The 21,155-nt window shown below is 38.1% G+C and overlaps 1 protein-coding gene across 9 annotated transcripts in view; it reads right to left on the bottom strand.

The window, feature by feature from the left end:
* LOC113987110 overlaps nucleotides 1-21,155 on the bottom strand; it is a 76,140-nt gene that overhangs the window by 27,292 nt on the left and 27,693 nt on the right. For 2 of the 9 annotated variants that reach the window (XR_005564509.1, XR_005564508.1), the window contains exon 3: nucleotides 7,128-7,334. The exons of the other annotated variants lie outside the window; for them this stretch is intronic. The gene's annotated coding sequence lies outside the window, so the exon portion shown is untranslated. The remainder of the gene's footprint in view (nucleotides 1-7,127; nucleotides 7,335-21,155) is intronic. 9 annotated transcript variants of the gene reach the window in all.

The following is a 21,155-nucleotide window of genomic DNA, read 5'->3' as shown; positions in this document are numbered from 1 at the left end:
TTTTAATTTTTGTAGAACTGATTATAGCAGATCCCAAACATCCAAGAAAAGAAACTCAGACAAAACTACAATTAAAGGCTTTTTTATTACTTGTTTTTTTTTAATTCATTTGAAATACCTAATATTGTTTGTTGTATACTGCATTTGGAAACATGTAGTTAGAAGTTTTAACTTTTACTTTTGATTTAGTGCTTTCAAAACTTAGCTCTGAAAGTCAGGTACTATGAGAGGAAGCACTGCAGCATTATCAACTGGAGATTTTGCCAGGGCAGTATTATGTTAACCTGCATTCCTAGGAATAATTCTGATTCACAGAAATGTTCCTATTGAGTTCCTTGATATTATTTTCATGAATATGCATAAATATTCACTAGAGGTTGCAGGATCTAGCCTCCAAATAGCCAGCAGAGATTCCTTACTTTTCTTAGTAAAGAACAGAAAGCATCTTAGTTCTGATGTTGATCAGAGCTATTTTAACAGGACAAAATAATTTTGGAAAGAATTGTTTAGATTTAGCCCCCAGGATTTATAAACTCCTCCAGTAAGCAGTGCAATTTAGCCTCATGTAAAACTGATTGCGGACTCAAAGAGCATGTGGTGCAGAGGCAGAGCAGGACACTCACGAGCCCCCAGGCCGGTGTGGTCCCAGGCACGCAGGTCCTCTGCATGCTCAGGACCCAGAGCACTAGTAAAAGCTGGGATGACAGCTGGCTTCCAATTCACAAACCTGCAGGTGCCAAGTAGAGAGAGCAATGGAAAGGCATGGGAGGTCTGTCAGGATCGGGTCTTTGTGGTGCATGCTTTTACTAGTATACAGCTGGAAAAATTAGTAGTTCCATCTATTTTACCTGTGACCTTGATGCCTCTGATATATATGCTGTTAAGTCATAGGCTTCCCCTCTCCTCCCCACAAAGAAGCAAGCTGGCAAGAAACTTTCCCAGCAAATACAGAAAGTGTGAACTGGGAGGGGAGAGGTAGAATTAGTGAAAACTCCTTTACTTTATCCAAAATCAGGAGTTAAATCAGAATGGTCTGGTAAAAGAGTAATCAAATCAACCAGCAAAGCTTTCTACTGCTAGTTCTCTGAATTGCTGGAGTTGATGCAAGTCTTTGAGAAGGTGCTGGGCAGGGAAGGGTTAACAGGTTTTTTTGTTATGGAGTGACACTGATAGCTCCATTTGAGGTGACAAAGATAGTTATGGGCCTGATCCAAGGAAATCCTGAGCACTTTCAGGAGAGCAAGAACTTGAAACTACAGACTAGTAGCAGACTACACCTTGTGTCATTTTGTAAAGCTGTTGCCAAAAATAAAGCTTTGATAACATTTCCATTCACAATTATCCTTTCTTGAGCCAAAAATTGTCTCACTAAATTAAAACAGAATATCTAAAATTTCAGTCTAGATGTGTAACAAACTTTTATTTAAACAAGATATGAAACTATTTGAAATGTAATTTGTAAGTTGTCCTATTTTTAACTTCTAAAAAGAATTCTAAAAAATGCATTACTGATAAATAGGAATTAGTGCTATTCAAGTGAATTTGATTATTTCTGTAATTGCAAACAAAGCTAGTTCAAGTTCAGAGCTGAATAATTATTAATAAAGACAACTAATTAAACTAGAAATAGTGCTTTTATACATGTAAGGTAACTATTACAAGGTATAAAAAGAGTTAGTCTGCTTTAAAAAGTACCTGTTCCACAGGTATTAGAAGCCATGGAGTTGCTGATTTTACCCTTTATTAGCCATTTCACAGTAGATCATGATACTTTAGTGCTTCTCTAGAAAAACTACCCTCTCTTTTCAAATCCCCACTTTCAAAGGGTTTACCAAACACCTTAATCCCAGATTTTATCTTTTAAAAGGTCTATAACTTTACTGGAATCTAACGGTCACTGTTTGGTCTGTTGCAAGCGGCAAGACTCTTCTGTGTAGCTCTCCCACTGACTGCACAGTCTCAGGTACGTCATCTTTGCTGTACTCTTGCATCCTCAGCTGCAAAAAGCCTATTATGAGAGTGACCAGCTCAACGGACCAGATGGGTAAGTGAGGAGTAAGAACTCCTTTCTGAAAAGGTAAACGTTCTGCATTAAGCAGAAAATAAAATTTTTATTACATTTTTTTCCACTAAAGTCAACAGCTGTGAATGGTTTTAAAAACCCCACAACTGAACCTTCAATGCATGCATGACTTGTGCAACATCTTCATGGGGTCTGATCACAAAAGCTGCCTTTTGTGATCAAAGGTATGGTCTGCCGAAACTCACTGAGGTCAGCAACTGTTCTGTGATTAGCCTCCAGTGCTATTAACTCTTTACAGCAGGTTTATGGCATGTCTTCCAGAGAAGTGACTGCAAAAAACTTTCCATTTCTGGCACGTGCATTCAGTTCCCTACATATAAATGCACTCTGTGAAACTGGAAGTAGATGCTACATAGCACTGAACTGTGGCAGAAAAGTTCCAAACGTTTTAAGAGCAAAGATTTCCACATTTTACTGACAAACTAAAGCCAAAGTTACTGATGTGAACACCTGAAGCTGTAATGACGTCAGCAATTTCTCTCATGTATGCCAGTAAGGATTCAGGTCCACCATCACTTTCTGAAATGCTGCCAGACTACCTGTATGAGATACAGTGAGTGGGACTTCAGTCTGCCTGGTAAAGCATCGTGCATGACCTCTTACGACTCGAGCACAAAGATCTGCAATAAACATTATGAGAGGCAGTGAGTTGTACCTTAATTTTCAGATCTTGGGGGCTGAAATGTGGATAATAACCTGTTTAGAAAGTTACCACCTAACTCAGTGAAATCACTCTTTGTGCTGAGGGCCAGCATGTCACCTACACAGAGCCCCAGTCCAAACAAGCAGGATGCCATCTGTCTGTCTGCACTCTGCAGAAGAATCAGTTTTTCCCTGATTACAATGAACTACAAATCTATGCAAAATCTTCTACAGATATTTTTCTGACATTACTGCATTCGGACATCTTTTTCTTAAACTTTGCTCAAATAGTTTTCTTCATACACACTCTTTCCTTCAAAAAAAAATGCAAAAAACGTTTTGCACGTACAATATATTATCTCAATTTTTTTATATTAGGAAAGAGAAGATTTTACTAACAGAATTTTTTCATATTGTTAACTCTTTAGCCAGTGTCTTGATACTAGTGTTTAAGGAAATACTTAGCTTTTGAATTACATGTAATTTAGGTATTACTTTACAAAAGATGTATCACAAAACCTGCACTTTTCCCCTCTCCAGCAGAACTCTGCTTTGAAGCCACCCAAAACTTCAACAGCTTCACCGGATGGAGGTGTACCATCCTTTGCATCTGTTGTTAAGGGGGCGGGGAGGAAACATGATAGTGCTTTGTCATTGAAGTCATACAGAGAAGACCTGCTTACCTTTATGTCAATCGAAACTGATGAAACTGTCTCCCCATCCAGTACCCGGTTTTCTCTCTCATGGTAAACTAGAACCTATCTTTTAAAATGGATCTGACAGGTATTTTTATATTGCTTTTTTTTCAAAAGCAATGCTAAAATAAATATTTTAGTTAAAGTGTATGTTTTAAATAGGCTCCTTACCTTTGTTACTGAGTTGCTGAAGAGAGCAATTTTTACAAGTTCACTTGCATCTCATAGCCTGGAGTATCTGTGTGTTGGTGTACTTTGGTCACGTTGAACAGCGAAGCTGGACTGGCCAGCTTACTCCTCTGCCTCCTTGAGTTCCCAGGCTCTACGCAGCCCAGGACAGCAAGTTCCAAGTCACTAAAATGGCCTTCTGATACTATTTTTTTACAAATTATTGAAACAGTTCTAACTCATCTTCATTACAAATTTAAGAAACAATCAGTTTTAATCAAGATAGTCAGATCTACTTTTAAATATTTTGTTGTTGTTTATCATGAACTGTTTCACCCTGTTTGTTCTTAAGCAAAAGTCTCGCCCAATATTAACAATAGCATGCTAAGACTACAGTGAGATGTCGCTCTATAGATTTTAATGTACATATTGGAAACACTGCAAACCAGGTTTGTAAGTTCAAAAGGAAAAAATTGTCTTCTTTGACAGAAACTACGTCAAGTGAACTAAACACCAAAATACTGTTCAGTCTGAAAGAAAACTGTAATTCCTACTGCAGTTAGGAGATACACATTAAGACTGTGTTATTCTGAATGGGATAAAAGAGTTTCAATGAGGAAGACATTCCTTCCTCTTTTCTGTCAGTTCAAGTCTTGAATGATTCCTGTGAAGTGACTGAGGTTACCTAGACTATATCTCTGTAACTGAAGGTCGCTTACCAGTACATCTCCTGGGTAGTTTAATTGACAGACATATCATCTACTATTTGGTTCAAAGTTTCTGTACCTCTGCTGTAGTCAAAAATATATTAATTAGGAACAAAACATCTCCAAATTGTTCAAAGTCCTTCTGTCCCAGAAAGTAATGGATAGCTATATCAATGATTCACCTTGTCCTTCCATAGTGTATTGATAATTATCTCCTTCGCAGCTCCCCAGATAGATACAGTGAAACTTACAGTGGATGGGATCTCCTATGTTGATGAGTAAAGCCTTCCTATTTTGGACAACCTTGATATATAGTCCATTTCATTAATTAATCAAAATCCATACCTAATTTGCTTGCCTGTTTCCACTGCTCCTGTAAGAAAACTTTTCCAGAAGTCTAACCTGTCTCGGCTAAAACCATTCCCTAATTTTGAGCTTATATACGAGGGTCACAAATTGGAAGTACAAATTAGGACAAATCAATAAGATCTCCAAAATAAAGCTGTGCCCACCTGTCTCAGGACATTATTAATGGGCAACTAAGTAAAATTACGTCGTGAGGAATGACTGCATAAATGCCCCTTGCTCCAGCATTTCCTACTTTGATGTTTTCCAAGCCACACTGACGTCATCTACCTGGAGTCCTGCCTAGACTGACGTATGCAGTTTCTGCCGTCATTGGTGAGAATTCCCATCGTGTACCAGGGCCTCTGTACAGTCCTTCAGTTTTAATACTGCCGGTACGGCGCAGTCAGCGTGCCACTGGAAGTGTGAGTACACTTCTCATTGCCTGGGATGTTTTGTAACTCTCTTAGACTAGAGCTGTGATGTTTGGGGATGGGATTCAAAGACAGGAAGAAACTCCCAGCTACAGTCTATACTGTAGATGACATGTTGATACCACTGCAGAGCAGGACGAAATCTGGTATTGAACAAACTGAACAAATGTATTGGAGTGCTCCAAAATGATGGGTGGCATGGGAACTTTCTCCAAGTAATAGCTATGCACCACATAGCCAGTACTGCTCTGTTCTTGTAAAATTCCTTAGATATATCCAGTCCTCACTGTGGAAATTCAAAGGTATTGGTATGAACACCAGGAAGAAAAAAGTCCTGGTGTGGCCTTGCACTGTATTGTTTTCTGCACACAGAAAAGTAGTATGGCTCTTCGAAGTGCTGGTAGGAAATGTATAAGCCTTGATCCATTTCAATCAGTTAGATAAATTTATCTATCTCTTGCTATACCCACCAGAATATATAAACCTTTCTGACACACATCAGTGACATCAGTGACTAGGAACAAGTCATACCATTCAGAAATAAGATATTTAACGGCCACTAATCCTATCATAATAATTACAAAATAATGTAATGATGAGCCAGAGTAAACAAAATATATGAACAAAAATGGCAAGGAAAAATGCAATTAGACTCTTGGGCTTGATCCAACTCCCTTTTGCTTCAGTGGGAGTTCTGATAGACTATTACCCCCATGTAATTAGAGATTTAGGCGTAGTTCAGTTCCCATTTCCTTCAAGGGAATTGGGATAGGCCCCTATGCCCTAATTTTCTGCTGCCTTGCCCCTTGTATACTTAGCTCTGTATAAGCAAAGTGGACCTGTTTCACCATGCTGGTACACTATATCACATTAGGGAATCATGTTTCAAGACTCAGATAAGAAAAGTAAGTGCAAAACAGAGCATCCATACCTGTTTTGCACTCACTTTGCACAGCCCTAAATTATTAAATGAAGCCATGAACAATAAAGTCTTTATTTTTATCCAAGGTTTTCAAAATTCCTGGTTGTTTAGCAAGCTATATGAAATGCTCCCACTTCAGGAAGATTACTTCACTTAACAAATTAAGTAGACAGAAAAAACTGATGGATATAGTCTCTTGTTTTGGCTCACCAGACAGCTCAAAAAGCCTGTAAAACACTTACTAGACGTGCAATTTCCAAACTTGGTGTTAGAAATCTAAAGATTTGTATTTCTAAGCACGAGGCAAAATCAAAAAAAAACCCTATCAAAACTAGTCTTGGCCACATTCTGCATTCCCCTAAAACACAAAGGCCAGCTCTCTCATTTTGTGCAAGAATATGGACACTATTAACTTGATAAATTAAAAAATCTTTAATGTTAGCCATCATTACTGACCCTTATGTTGTCATAAGCACTCAGTGGTCAGCATTCAGTACACTGAGAATATGGTGTCTGCAAACTAGTAAAAGCAAACTTCCCTTGTACACCGTCTTCTGCACAGAGATATTCAGACCAGGCCAAAACATGTTAACCAAGTCTTCATGAATGCATTCATACATATGTCATGGACAAGCACAGATCCTGACTAGTATATGTAGAATAAGCTCAAGTATGAACATCCTCTCATTCAGCATTGACAGACACAGCTAAAGGGGTATACTTATGCCTTATACTGACTTGGAAGAACTAAAGTGTCCAGACGGACACACGGAAAAATAAATACAAAATACTTAATCAACTATGTAAAATAAACACATACATAATAAAGCTAAGGGCACATGTGCAGACACACACATAGAGAACACATGCACAGTTACACTCAAACAGCATATGCAGTATGTAGGCATTTGCATTCTATGTACACATCCCCATACTGCTGTCTGTCTGCCCAAAACAGCAAAAATAATGAATCCCTTCATTAGTACACATAAATTCGAGCTAAAGGAACTGTGCCACTGCCTTTCCTGTTGTTACTGGTACAGTGCCATACATGCATACATCTCAATACAGGTAAAAACAAAAAAAAACCCCAGATGCTGATATTCTAAATTAGACTAATCCAAAACATACCTTAGGGGCATAAAGAAAAAGGGAGAAATAGAGTGGGGATGCTTGAGCAGTGCAGGGGTTTTCTGCAGAAGCCAGCCAGTGGTTGCTGTTTGGTTCCACACAGTCCTTGCCATTTTATTTTATCATCCTTTTCAACCCGTTATGATGGACATTTCACTAGTAGGTCTCCTCTGAAAGGACTTGCAGAAGAAATCTGTCCTGAGGAATCTGCAGAAAAAGATGGTACCTGAACAGCAACATTAACTGAGAGTTGGAGTAATAATTTTGAGAATAGAGGCATCCTATGGAGTCAGAGCAAAGATGAGTAGAATAAAAGGACAGGAGAAAGCAAGGGAAACACCTAGGAGGAGCTAAGTTAAATTCTTTAGAAAGCAAGAATTATGGAGAAGATTGAGGTTAATGATGGCCCTCCTCTTCATGCCAGTACAAGGGTCAGGGCAGTAGTCAACATATTTTTCTCCCCAAGACACTGAGGCATTTATTGAAGGTCTCCTATGAAATGACTTTGTAATAGGAGACTCTGGCACCACTGGACAGGTTATGAACATTCCTGTCCTTCTTATAATTACTAGCCAACACTGAAACTGTCACGGATGCTCTGGAACAACCACAGTTATTCTCACTGTGGTAGGACTGTACAGTCCCACAACAACTGGCTGCCTCTACCCCAAAGGCAAACTGAAGGCTCATTCAGACAAAGAGCTTGACAGGTGTAGTTATGGCACGGTATTTTGACAGTAAGTGTTAACTCACGGCCGACCATGCATTATTGGCAAAGTCATATCATATAACTGTTTGATGGCTTGTCATTTATTAAATGAGGAAAAAAGTTCTAGGTTTTTGTTGGAGCTTTTTTTTTTTTTTTTCCAAATTTAAATGAGATTATTCCCCAATTAATCTTGGTGAAATGTTTGGGGAACTCCAAGCTGGCAGCACTATGTAAGTAACAAGAATTAGGTAGCAGGTGCTGTAGTATTTAAAAAGGTAATGCACACACACTTTCTACAGTCTAGTTCACAGTTTATACCAGTAAGTCTGTGTATGGGCTGGTCCTCTGAACTGTAAGTAAGTATCATTAGTCCATATAGATGTATATTGTCCTCTCAGATGTATAAGTCAAGATTCTTCTAATTTCCTTTATCATTGGTTATTAAAACCTGATGCTTAAAGGAAATTACTTGTGAAAACAGACAATGTTTAGGGATGCCAATGACAAATCAACATTTTAATTATATGTATGTATAGTCAAAATGCATACATGTATAAAGAAAAACTTAATGGACCATATTGACCGTCCATGAAGAATGTTGATGGTGTTTTTTTATTTTTAATGTATCTTTTAAATACTAGTCTTTTCCAGCAGGATGCACTGGTGAGATGCACTGTCTGATATGCCCTTGGCCAGAATTATCCTTACACACATTGTGCAGTTCACACACATTATGCAGTGTGCTATAAGCTGATTATTTTCTTGGCTGCAGCCCACCCTCTAAGCCTGGGCATTTCAATGTGGAAGGAATTCCTGTACATATGTCATTTGTAAAGCACTGCAAGATCCTTTGAATTGAATATGCACTGATATCTATACAAAAAAGGTGACATAAATAATAGAAGTGTTATATTTTTGTAGCATGTGATTGCCTAAGAAGTGCTAGTCTTGGAGATGGACTTTAGGCTTCTTGAGCTGTAAAATAATTACATGCACCTATGTATGGTAGCACATGTTACAATTCTTCCATAGCATAAGTTTTGCTGTTTTAACTCCCTCACAAAATTTCCAGGTAAAATTATAAAGAAGACGTATGGTGGAATGGACTAAAGTGTAATTCTCAGAGTGCTTTGTTTGGGAAGTCTTGAGATCATCTGGAGAAAAAGGTGAGACATCTGTGCAGGATGTTGTTCTCAGGAAGGGTTCAACACAGTCCTGCAGAATCACTGAAGAAGCAAAGAGGTTTTGAGTCTTAGTCATAGCATTTAAAAAATAGGCCTGAGCTAAGTAAGTCAAGGAATCACATTTCTGTTAAAACCAAAATATTTCTAAGGTCCCTAAATTGTAGTTATGTATTTTTGATGCTTCTTGAAGATACATACACACTCCTAATTTCAATCCTATTAACTTAGCAGTTAGGAAATTTGCATCAATATCTTCCTGTCTGGGTAATTTAATTCCCCTTTTAAAAATAAATTCAAATTAGCAACAGCAAAAGAAAATACAAAAACTCTGTTGAACTCAAGTAGTTACCATAAACAACTCCCCCAAACCAATCAGGCACTGTGCAAAGTTATTACTACTTAAGAAAAGAAATCCTGAGAGGGGGTCAGCCCCTATTCTTACAAAAACCTATGCTGTAATTCCTATTGACTGAAAGGAGAGCAGGGCCAGAACAACAAGGACACTTGATAACAGGGCAAGGTGTACTAATGCACTGCCATGTGGGGAGAAGGACCACGACAAAAGGTGGAGTATTTCAGGCCAGCAGCACAAACGTTACCAGAGTTGCTGAGAATGCTTAATTCGGTCTCTCATCACTGAACACTCAAAAAAACCAAGTTGAATTGAATCGTGACAGGCTTAAAGACATGTTACTGCCTCAAAACACAGATTCCTTAACAATTTCAGTAATCATTTTGAAATAAGTTATGCCACACTTTTAAGTCTCTCTGACTTTCGGGTCATCATCTGCATTCTGCATTGCAGTACAGGTCACCAATTTACAACAAACAAGACTCATTTTCTAGTACTTGTTAGTTTTCATATTTTAATTACTGTGTCGTAGAAAAGCCCTGATTTTGTTTTGGATAGCAAATCATTCAGAGGAAAACTGAAATCCAAAAATATAAACAAAACCTTGTATATTTCAGGAAAAAGTTCAATGAGACAACTCATCTTCAGTTGTTTTATTTCTAAACAAAATCTTAAACTAGAAACAATTTCACTCATTTGCCCCTTTAACTATTATTTCCATGGCAAGACAGACGCAACTGAGACAAACAAATTATTTGTGAGGTACCTATTGCAGAATGTGTTTTTTGTCATATTTCCATTTAACTGGTCTTGAATGTGAAGGGTTTCAAAGTTCTTCATACTTTTTAAGGGTATAAAATATAAGACCAAAATTTATTGCATTACAATTATATATATTGGAATACTTTGATAGATGGTTAGACAACACTAAGTCATTTTAATGCTGATGTACCATCAAATTATAATGTAAGGATACTGGTTTGACTATGCTAGGGTAATCACTGCATACTTGAGGCCGGGAAGAAATTTTAGTAAAGTATGAAATTATTTTAGTAATAAGAGTGCATTAGGAACATAATTTTAACAAGGAAAAATGTAAAAAACATACAATTGTGTCAGCAAACTACATATAAAAAAACCCAACAAACAATAAAAACCAGAAAATAAATATATGAAGAGGTACGTGCCTATACATGATGGGATCTGTTGTGCGGTCACTACTGAAATGAGGTTGAAATGGTACAAATAACCTTGAAAGTAAGACATTGGAAGTAGCTATGCCAGCTAAGCTACCAATCTGAAATCAGTGCATGCACATATGGACCAAAAGTTGCGAGCACTATTCATGTATCCTGCATGAAATGAATCTGTCAGTCTCAATTCATGTCCCACGTCCACGTCACAAAAATATACCCTTAAAAATGACCTCTCTGGTTGGGAACTTCAGCAAAGACATAAAAGGAAGAAGGAGACACAGAAAATCAACCTCCTTTGAAGCTCTAAAGCAGGTCACAGAGGAGCAGCATGGGAGAACTGATACTCTGATGGCCAATGAGAAAGGAATGATCCAGGAATGGGCTTTCGTAAATCTTATTGCTGCAGCAAATCATGGATCATGAGCTCTAAACTGTTCTGGATCTACCTGTGTTCAGCAGAGGAGATTAAATTAATGACTGCCAACAACTGCATTTTCAAATGCGTACTTGGATCCCCAATGCACATGCATAACAGCCTTCAGAAGTGAATTTTGTTTTGAAGTTTGAATTGCAATCTGTTTTTTTAACATACCCAAGTACAAAAAATTGATATTTTGTTTAAAAAAACTCCATCCAGCTGCAAATTTCACTTTGGGACTGAGCCACTCATAAAAGTTTGGGGTTTTTTTAAATTATGTCACAATTCTGGGGTTACATTTCTGCTGTTTGGGGAACTAATGGGGTCTGCACATCTAGACAGACCTCTTCTGATAAGAAATATCAGAAGTTAAGAAGGTTAAATATTTATAAGTGGAGTCATGTATTTTGCATTGTTAGTTGGCAAGATATTTCCCACGGTGCGTTCATGAGATGTAATTTTTTTTTCCAAAATGTCAATGAGCAGACATATTTTTCACAAATTATTGAATGAGTAATTGCCAACAGATTTCTGCCCATGACGTTGCTCACAAGCTATTCACTAAAATGACTGCTTCACGTATTTTAGGAATTCACCACTCATAGATTAGTATTTATAAGGGGCTGCTGGTCACACAAATCACCTGACATTTTTTTTAACCTTTGTTGGTAAACTTGCAACCCATCAAAGGCTTCCCTAAGAGCTGCACGCAAACTACCATTTCAGGCATTCATATGGATACAGAAATGCATCATTGCATGTGACAGTTTTTCTACAGAATATCACTCTAATGAATGTTTGTGGAAAGTGAAGGAACTGCCTCAATTACCATCAAAACAAATAGTTATACTCAAATAAAAGTTCACATTTTTTTTAACAGTCTTTATGTACTAACCTCCATTGACAGAATACACTTCCAGATTTTACAGATGAATAGAACGTTATTAAAACTACTCTAAAATTCTTAGTTTAGAACAGAATAATTCCAGCACTGTATATGCATGACTCCTATCCACAGAAGCCCCATACATACAACAAGCATAAGAAATAGCCATGAATATTAGTTAATACCATTTGAAGTGTATTGGAATTTTGTTCCATCTGCCCCTTGTATGCCCCCCTTCAAGGATTTGTTTGTAAATCCTAAACCAGTGCAAACTCAGTGCCATACCTTCTGACTTTCCTACAGGTTTCCCATTGATTATAGCATATAGTGGCATCCACATTAGTGGGCAATCCTTGGTAAAAATATAGGACAGCTTTCTGAATAGTTTCTAAAAAACAAAATCCAGTTTGCTTTTCTAACTCATTGAAATAAGCAGACTAGCTCCCATGAGTTAAGCAAATAGCATTTGGCCCACAGAACATTTCATTCAACTATCAGACTAACAGAAAGCCCCAGAATAGCAAAAATACCTAGGACATTTTATTTACTTATACAAGACAGCTCTAGGAATAGATACACCCATTTTGGAATGTGGAAACAACCTTAATAGACTCCCACAAATCTACATGGCACTCTATCATCACTGATTTGCCCCAAGACACATCAGCATCTGATTCAAATCTTTTCTTTAAATTCATATTTTTACCTGTAGATTTGTAAAATATTATTAACTAGAAATTTAAAGTCTTTTCTGTTAACAAAATAATCATCTGAAGGAAACCTCTGCTCCCTGGCTGACAGTACGGCTCCTAGACCCTGCCAACAAATGGTCTGACTCAGCAGAAACCTGGTTAACGTGCCTGGCCAAATTCAACCAGGGCTTACATCAGGCTACAGAGGACATTTCAGAATGAAGATGTGCCTTGAAAGATTATACTGACGTGGTGATTTTCTGCTGAAGAGCCTACAAGGGATCAAAATAATCTGAACAATAATAATGATAATAATAATCTGAATAATCTGAATGCTCAGTTCAAGAAAAACTTGTTGACCAAGTGCATCCTTTCAGTAGGGTCTGAATTACAGGGATTCTCTGGATTATGGCAGCAAACTATGAGTTATAAAAAAATACCTTGGGGTTTTACCATGGAGTTTACAATAGAGAATGCCCTTTGTGGCGGCATTAGAGTTTCCAGCAACAGCGGCACAGGGACTATGGTGACTGTGGCATAGAAATAAAAACAGCAATGTCTTTCTGTCCTTACTGGTCACTCTCCCTGTGCACATCCTCACTTCCCTACTACATTACAAAATAAGCTGATATTTACTAATTAAATCAAATAATATTTATAGAATCCCTTTCACTATCCTTGGGGAAATACAAATTCAAATATAGTCAAATACAATCACAACAGAAAACTATTAAACAGATGAAAATAGTAATCCATTCCAACATTCATCAGAATAAAATCTCAGATTTGAGAGAGGAGACAAAGGGATTGACAAAGAGAGGGAATTGTAACCCTTGTAAAAGGGATCAATCTTTCCATCTTGTTGCTGTGGCAAAGGCACCTACAAGTCACATGCAAGACTACACCTCCTCCGAAACATTAAAATGTGCCAGGGACACTACCACTGGCACCTCTTCTCCAGTTTCTAGAAGACCCCTGGCATGGCTGAGGCAGGGCCAAACAGCACTCTCCCAAACTGCTCCTGGGTGTGGGCTGGAAGCTACCTCAAGCCAGCAACTGTTCCCAAGAAATATTTTGCAAATGGCCATCTTGTCTTGGGAGATCAAGACAGCTTAATTGTATGGATGCTGGATGTTTTGTGCCAGTTGACCTCAGTGCCAGAGAATGGTCCAAGATGCATATAAATTACTAGCATGGACACAGCCAGGGATGTGAGCTTTCAAGATACATGGCACCGGCTCTGAGGTATCTGGCAGTGAGCTGCCAGTTTCCTTTTCTTTAAGGATTTTAAAGCTACATGCCCAGGATTTGAGAGACAGGCAGGGAGACAGGTGCACACTCTGTGGCGACTTTAATCTCCTAGATGGCTTTTGAAAATAACTATATTCTGCTAGTTCCTTTCTCTGCTGATCTGATAACATCAGCACAGCTCCCAGACTACAAATGTTTCATGGCTTGGCACTAGGAGTGGCCCAAACCATATGTATGCAATCAGTAAAGGCAGTGATACGGTTCTAGGGAAGCTGGGGAAGTGGTGGTGAAAGAGTTTCAGAAAAGAGGTTTTCTGTGCCTTTGGTAGTAGCCGGAAGTACTCCAAGTTTTACAATTTCCCCCCATTACTCTAGCAGGCTTCTGCCTTCCCAGTAAGCTCTTGATGCTGAGAAAAGCTTTTGTCCCTAGAAGGCCTGACAAAACCGAGGTGGCTAGAGGCCACTGCTGAGTGACTTTGGGTGATCTGTCTCTGCAGCACTGACAAACCCAGGGAAAGAAGATGTAGAAATGCAGAGAGGATCTGGATTATCTATGTACCACTGGGATTTACTAACCGTCACTGCAAAGGAGTCTCTAACAAACAATGTATACATTTAAGACATGATTTCCATCCACTGAAGTGAAAGAGCATCCAGAGAGGACAAGAGGAAATATTTTCCAGGGTTGAAATTCTCCAATTTTACCCAAGAACAGAACCTCCATAAGAGCAAGTACAGGTAAAAGCACAGAAACTCACAAACAAGGTACAAGTCTACCCTGGCAATGGGGACAGACAGCTATAATCAAGTAGGTCTACAGTTTCTGAATTTCTAAAACAGTATATGGAAAACAAGAAGTTTGATTTATTCTTACATGATAAACATATGTCTACATAATTGTGCCCACTGGTAGGCACCTTAATTTAATATTTACATGAGACAAAGAAATATGCTATGCTTTATCACTAATTAAGCTGTTTTACACACTCAAACCCAGGTGGATTCCTGTTCCTTATCGTCTGTACTTTGCAATTGTATTTGATAGAAGAAGATGCAAGAGAATGCAAAAATTCATGTTGAAAAGGCAAATAAGTCTCGGCAAGTAACCATGTTGGTCAAAAGAGCAACATTTTGCTGCTGTACTAGTGGGGGACAAAGAAAGAAGAGCATACATGAACAGTTACCAAAAGTATGGCTTTTGTGTCCCCTATGCAGAGAAATTCTTTAAATTTTGCAGCTCTGTGGCTCTGTTTTCACGACCCTCACAGTCCTCTGGTCACAGTGACCCCACCCTTGTGAGAGGTTAAAACTACCCTTCTGTATATGAAAGACAAGAAAGGTAACCAGTGTCTCCAGATAAGGGGCCTCTGGTACCCAACTGATCTCCTACCCAGGAAAGCACCTCTGTATTATAAAGGTTTAGCTATAGCACACTATATGTATTTATTCTAAAGCAAAGATGACAGTGGTTGAGCTAGTTCTAACTAGATTAGAGGTTTCCGTAATGTTTAACCACTGATGACCCCACTTGGGTTTTTATGCAAACAGTGCAGCCCACTGAAATCTATTTTGGAATATCTTTTGTTCCTGTGATGCTGCTACTATTTTCAAGGTGAGCAAGACTCTGTAGTGAGATCAAAGTGATTATGGAAGAAACTCTCAACAACAACCAGGGGACCATGAAGAAAACTGCAAGCCAAAGCAGCATGTAGGACTACCGAATCAAGTAAAGACTGTCTACAGAATGAGGTAAGGCCTGACAAAGATGGCAACTGGACAAAGTCCATGATGGACATCATTGTGTCATGCAATATAGAACCTAGCATGCAGTAAGTATGATTTCCATTACCTAGCATCCAAAACCACATCTAATCTAATAAATAACAAAAGCTGTGCTAGGAGTTTCTAAGAAGGAACAGGAAAGGAAAAACAATGAGCTCATGCCTTCTGACCTTGCTTGTTTTTAGCCTGGTTTCCTATGGCAACGAGGCTTGTGATCATGCTGTGTGTGTGCATGTGTACGTACTTGTGCGCATAAAAGTCAGACAGAAAGTGACCGTCAGGGTGTTCAATAACTGTTGAATACACTGCTAGTTTGCAGTCAGACCTGGCACTTAAACATAGGTCTCAATGATAATTAAGTTTCTGCAAGTTTTGTGAAAGTAGGCGGCCACCAAGACTACAGAGACCTGTAAGTGTTCCAGGTTGGAGGAAAAGGCTGCACTGTGAGAACATGCGTTATTAGGCACCTGAGAATCCACACAGGAGAGGGTAGTTATAAGCGGCCCAACTGAAGAAGAAGAATCCATCAAAATTTACAGCAAGGCGTGAAACAACCCTAGGAAATCAGCTTTTTCAGGTCTGGTACTACTCTGTGTAAGACATTCAGGTGATGTTCCTTTTCCTGTTTTTCCTGGTGAAAGTTAACAGGGACGCCTTCATTGCTGGTCTTCAGGAAGCTGATCCTGGCTAACAAGAAGACAAGAACATTCAATTCTAGTACGTCAGTATCCACATAAAGATATCTTGAAAGACAAATGAGAATCAAAGATTTGATGACCACCTTCTTCAAGAAAAGGCCGAGAAACATCATAGTCAGCTTAGCTGAGTCCTCTAAAGACAGCTGAGAAAAAAATAAATGTTGACAGTCATTGACATTGTTGAGTGTCTGCCAGATAAAGGATAGGTAATTTCTGGTCAATGTGGTTTGGGAAGACTCGCCAAAACCTTTCCACTTTTCCTTGTACATAGCCTTCTGACACAGCAGGCTGCCTGCTTTCTTCCTCAGAAATATTTAACGACAGAGAGAGAGTAAGTGACTATTCCAGACAGAAACCTTCAGAAACTATCAGAAACCAGGATACTCAGATGGGATCACCAAACTCTACTCGTAATAGCAGTGAACAAAGTAGGATAAATGTGTGTATGCCAGTCTCCACAGACCAGTAACTAGCTGCCTAAGAACAGTCTATCTGAAACTGTATCTGCTTGTTGAAGCCTCCATTTTGCTGAACTATGTTTCATGTAAATACTACATACCATTTGAAAAACAGCTGTCTGTCCAGGGTTATACTGAAAAGCTGGTGGAGACTGGAGGAGGACCTGAAGTTCTGCTTATTAATGCTCTATTTGAATCACAGAACCTAGCTATTAATTTGGGCCAGTCATACTTACAGGACAGAGAAGCGAAGCTATTACAAAGTAGTCTGAAGAGGGAACGATGGCCTGTATTTCTGTCACTCACTTTAACAGATAGTCATCTGGAGTATGAAGTTCTACATATGAGTAAATTCCCTCTTTCCCGTAAAAGTCAAAATTGCCATTTGTCGTTGCTATGTACAGTTCAATCGCTATCATGTTTGACTCCAAAGAGACTGCTCTCTATGCCTGATGAAATCATTTCTCTATACATTGGCAGATCAATTTGGGATCCTCTGATCTGGAAGTCACTCCAGAGTAATCTGAAAATAGTCTTTTTGATTTGGTTCCAAGTCAGATGTGAAACGTTAAAATCTTCACTCTTCATGCCATCAGGCAATATATGAGTATATCTAAGGGCAGAATTTGACTTCCATAGTTTTCCTTAATTTCATTATTGTAAAAACAATATTGCTTAAAAATTTAATTGCCATTTCCCAGGTAGATATATTTGTCACATCTGCAAACATGGCTTCTAAAACATTGATTTTTCTAGCCTCCTTATTTACCACAGACTATGTCCTCACATCACTTTTCTCTCGTTGCACAAGCTTCTGACTACATTATAAATATTCTCTGAGTTGTGAAATACTCTTTTTATGCACCTCTGTCCTTCTGCTTTTACACCACACCCCTCACCTCTAAAACTGATACTGATCCCATTAAATGAAGTAGGAGCAGTATCATGAACCAGGCAAGTAGCCTTTTCCTAAATGGTTTTTAATTTGTGGCTGCAACTTGAAAGTGGTGTGGTGAAGAGGAAAAAATCCTAACTAACCAAAACAAAATTCTCAGTGAAAAAACATAGTAACAACTTATATATAAAAAAAACCAAAAAGCTGTTACTCTAATAGCATCTTTGAAAAGCCTTTTGATCCTCCACAAATTTTAGAAACTGATTCCTGTTTTTCCAAATTTTTCAACCAGATATCATCAGATGGGAAGATTTTTAGATATTTGAATGTTACCTATAAATTCAACTAAATCAGAACTGAAAGTTTCAACAGTCACAATGATTAGATTTGATTAGGGTATCAGGTATTTAGGTTAACTTTATCTTATGGTACCAAATTAGGCAAACAGTTTCATTGTATGTTATGTGTCCCAAACAATCTGTTTCATGAAATAATACTGTCATATTTCTTGATGATCCTGGCAGGCATGTGTAATTAAACCCAAAACTTAGTATCTGTAGCCCTTCCCTGTTGTCTCCTCCATCCAAATATCTGCAGGTCCCAAGCCTGCAAACACGTACTTGTTTGAGGAGCCCTGCTGGCTTAGACTACTCACAAAATTAGACTTATACATACAGAAGTGCTTATAGTCTCAGACCTGAACCCTCAAGTTTGCAAAAGAGACTAACCTAAATAGTGACTGCTCAAAACAGGAAAACTTCAGTATAGAGTATTTAGTTCTTTGAAAAATAAATGTAAAGTTGCAGAGGGGAGACTCTCACTTGAAAGATAAGATTTTTCTAAGGAAAATATTAGTAATATATGTAGAAATAGAGGATTAGAATCATATAGAAATGAAAACCTTCTTCATACACTGTCCAGAAAGAAACAGCAAGTAAAATATCAAATAAAAAGCAATGACTGGGATGGTCAATCGTAATTTACAAGTAAATAAATTGTTAATCAGTAGTTTAAATGGAGGGGGGAAAAAAATCCAGGTTTTGTTCTCAACAGCTAAATGTTTTTATATTTTTAATTCCAAAATTACAAGAAAAATATGACTGTTACTGTGGAGTAAATACAAAAAGAGGATTAACATTTATTTTTAATATTCATATTTACTTAATAACATGTATAACAGATGATAGAGTGATAAAATGGCAGCATGCTGCTCTGACAATTTTTTTAATGATCCAAGCATGTTTAACATTTAACTTCCACTATTACCTCAGTGGAATTATTTTTTCTTCCTATTTTGGGTTACATTCATATAAAAAAAGTCATCCTAAATGTCCTTTGTTAGTTGTAAATGTACAGAAGACTTTTGTTTGCATATGACTGAGCCAAAACATGCTTTCTTTATGTATCTGAATTGTCCATATAAGGCCATATAATGGGCTAGGTCCTGCTTACATATAATAGGACTAGATTCATGGGACAGAGCAATATGGATTTGCCTATTATCTAAACATGCAAATAATTTTTATTTTATTAGTTATAGCACTCATTATGCACTTTACATATCAATAACCCCCTGACCAGCTGTAGCAAGAACGACAGAGTAAAGGTTTATTTTTTCATTTGTTCTCAGCTTCGTTATAAATTTGGATTTTTTTTTTCCGAAGGATGCAAAGGAATAATACTCATGGATGCAAGGGAATCATACTCATGGCTAGTTTTTAATGCAAGTTTCTGCTCTAGCCACTCAGATAAATACTTCCATTTACCAGAAACAAGACTCTGGTAAATAATGTACAGAAAGTGAGTTACATTTGACCTTGACACACATGAGCTTGGAAACTGTATCATGTCTAACAGACACACTAATCTTCCTCACCCCCTTCCACCCTCAAAGCGTTCTCTTAGTTCCGTGCTAGACCCGTGAATAAGCATAGACAAAGTAAAACTTCCAGTAGGTCTTACTTCCACTAGGCAAATGTGCTTCTTTATACTTAAGAACGTCTTCTAGGTCTCCATTACATCACTACCTAACTTTATAATAAATAAAACAAAGCTATTACAAATATTCCTTCAAATAAGAAGTCAACCCTGCATTCGTCGTGCATTCAGAAATTCTAATTTCAAAAAGACCCCCCCAAGTACTTCTGGTATCTTTTTGATGCTTTTTTTTTTTGCAGTCAGTTTGCTTCCTTTTTGCTCCTCCTCACTAGACAGATTAGCTCCATCCTTGACACAGCAGGTATTGAGGCAGGCTGATGGCTCAGCTGACCAGTATCGGCCACCACAGCTCCAAGGGACTTCACACGTTACACACCTGCCTCTTTACAACAATAAAATCCACCCAAGTTAGAAACTATTTGGGACAAAAGACCAGGCCCAAATATTTTATTTTGTCATTTTTATTTTGTCCCAGATTTTCTAACAGTCTGAGCTAGTGTTGCAGCAGGGCAGTGGGTAGACCAGCGGCGCATGATCTGGTGCCATGGCCGCAGGTGGCCTCAGCAGGATGGTGTGTGTCCCCTCTCCTGCCCACTCACCCTGCCTGACACCCTCCCACAGCCTTATGTGCCTGTTGGACTAAGGGAATGGGGGACTTGACTGCACAGATGCCTAGATACAAAACGGTCACATTTCATTGTGCTCTATTAGCACAGTTTGCACCTTTCAGATCCACCCTTAGATCCAAGATCTACTCACTCCACTGAATTTCTGTTATTCAAATTCTGTACTGTTCCAGGCTGCTAGAAATGACAGAGAGCAAGTTGACTTGTTTCCTTCTTGACACCTTTTCCAGGAATTTGATTATATCTAACTGTGGTTACCTTTCAGAAACCCGAAAGCAGTATCTCATTTATTCTTAAAGCTGATACAGAAATAAATGCTGTACAGTTTGGGGACTGTCCATAAGGTTAAAAAACAATGGCCTAAAATTTCAGACTTGCTTGTCTGAGGTTAGCCTCCTAAACTAGGCAGCAGGAAAGGCAAGCCAAAAAATAAAAACATTTTAAATCAAGGAACAACTATTTATTGTAATGTCTATGATGCGTACAGATACTAAAGCCCACCTATGAAAGCAACCACTATTTTTAGTTCTGTAATTAATCAAGTGGACTTTGTTAGGAAAATTTGGATAATAAAGTAAGCAGGTATTGGCCTATATTTTCTTTACCACTGTTGAGTAGGGAAAAAAAGTTTCTTCTGGTGTGTTAGACACTTCAGATACATGTTCATAACTTCTCAGTCCTTCTGCTAGAGATGTTACAGTCTGTTTCCAAATAAAAATCGTGACATGAAGTGATCAACAAAATAGTTTTGACCTTCAAGGACAAATTAAAATGGAAAAAAAACCAGCAAAAATTACTCTGCTTTCCCATTGAAAGCTAGTTTGTTTTCCCATTGAAAGCTAGATGATGGCTATTCTCTTAGATATAAAAAAAAAATAAATACTTGTGCATAAAGAGGAGACCACTGTTACACAACTCTTCTCATGTACTACCTCATGGATATG

The sequence above is a fragment of the Pipra filicauda genome, unplaced genomic scaffold (genome assembly GCF_003945595.2).
Source record: "Pipra filicauda isolate LSUMZ 115617 unplaced genomic scaffold, ASM394559v2 scaffold32_size4067784_pilon, whole genome shotgun sequence".
NCBI lineage: Eukaryota > Metazoa > Chordata > Aves > Passeriformes > Pipridae > Pipra > Pipra filicauda.
The sequence above is the reverse complement of the archived record's forward strand: the minus strand, read 5'-3'. Positions and strand labels throughout refer to the sequence as shown.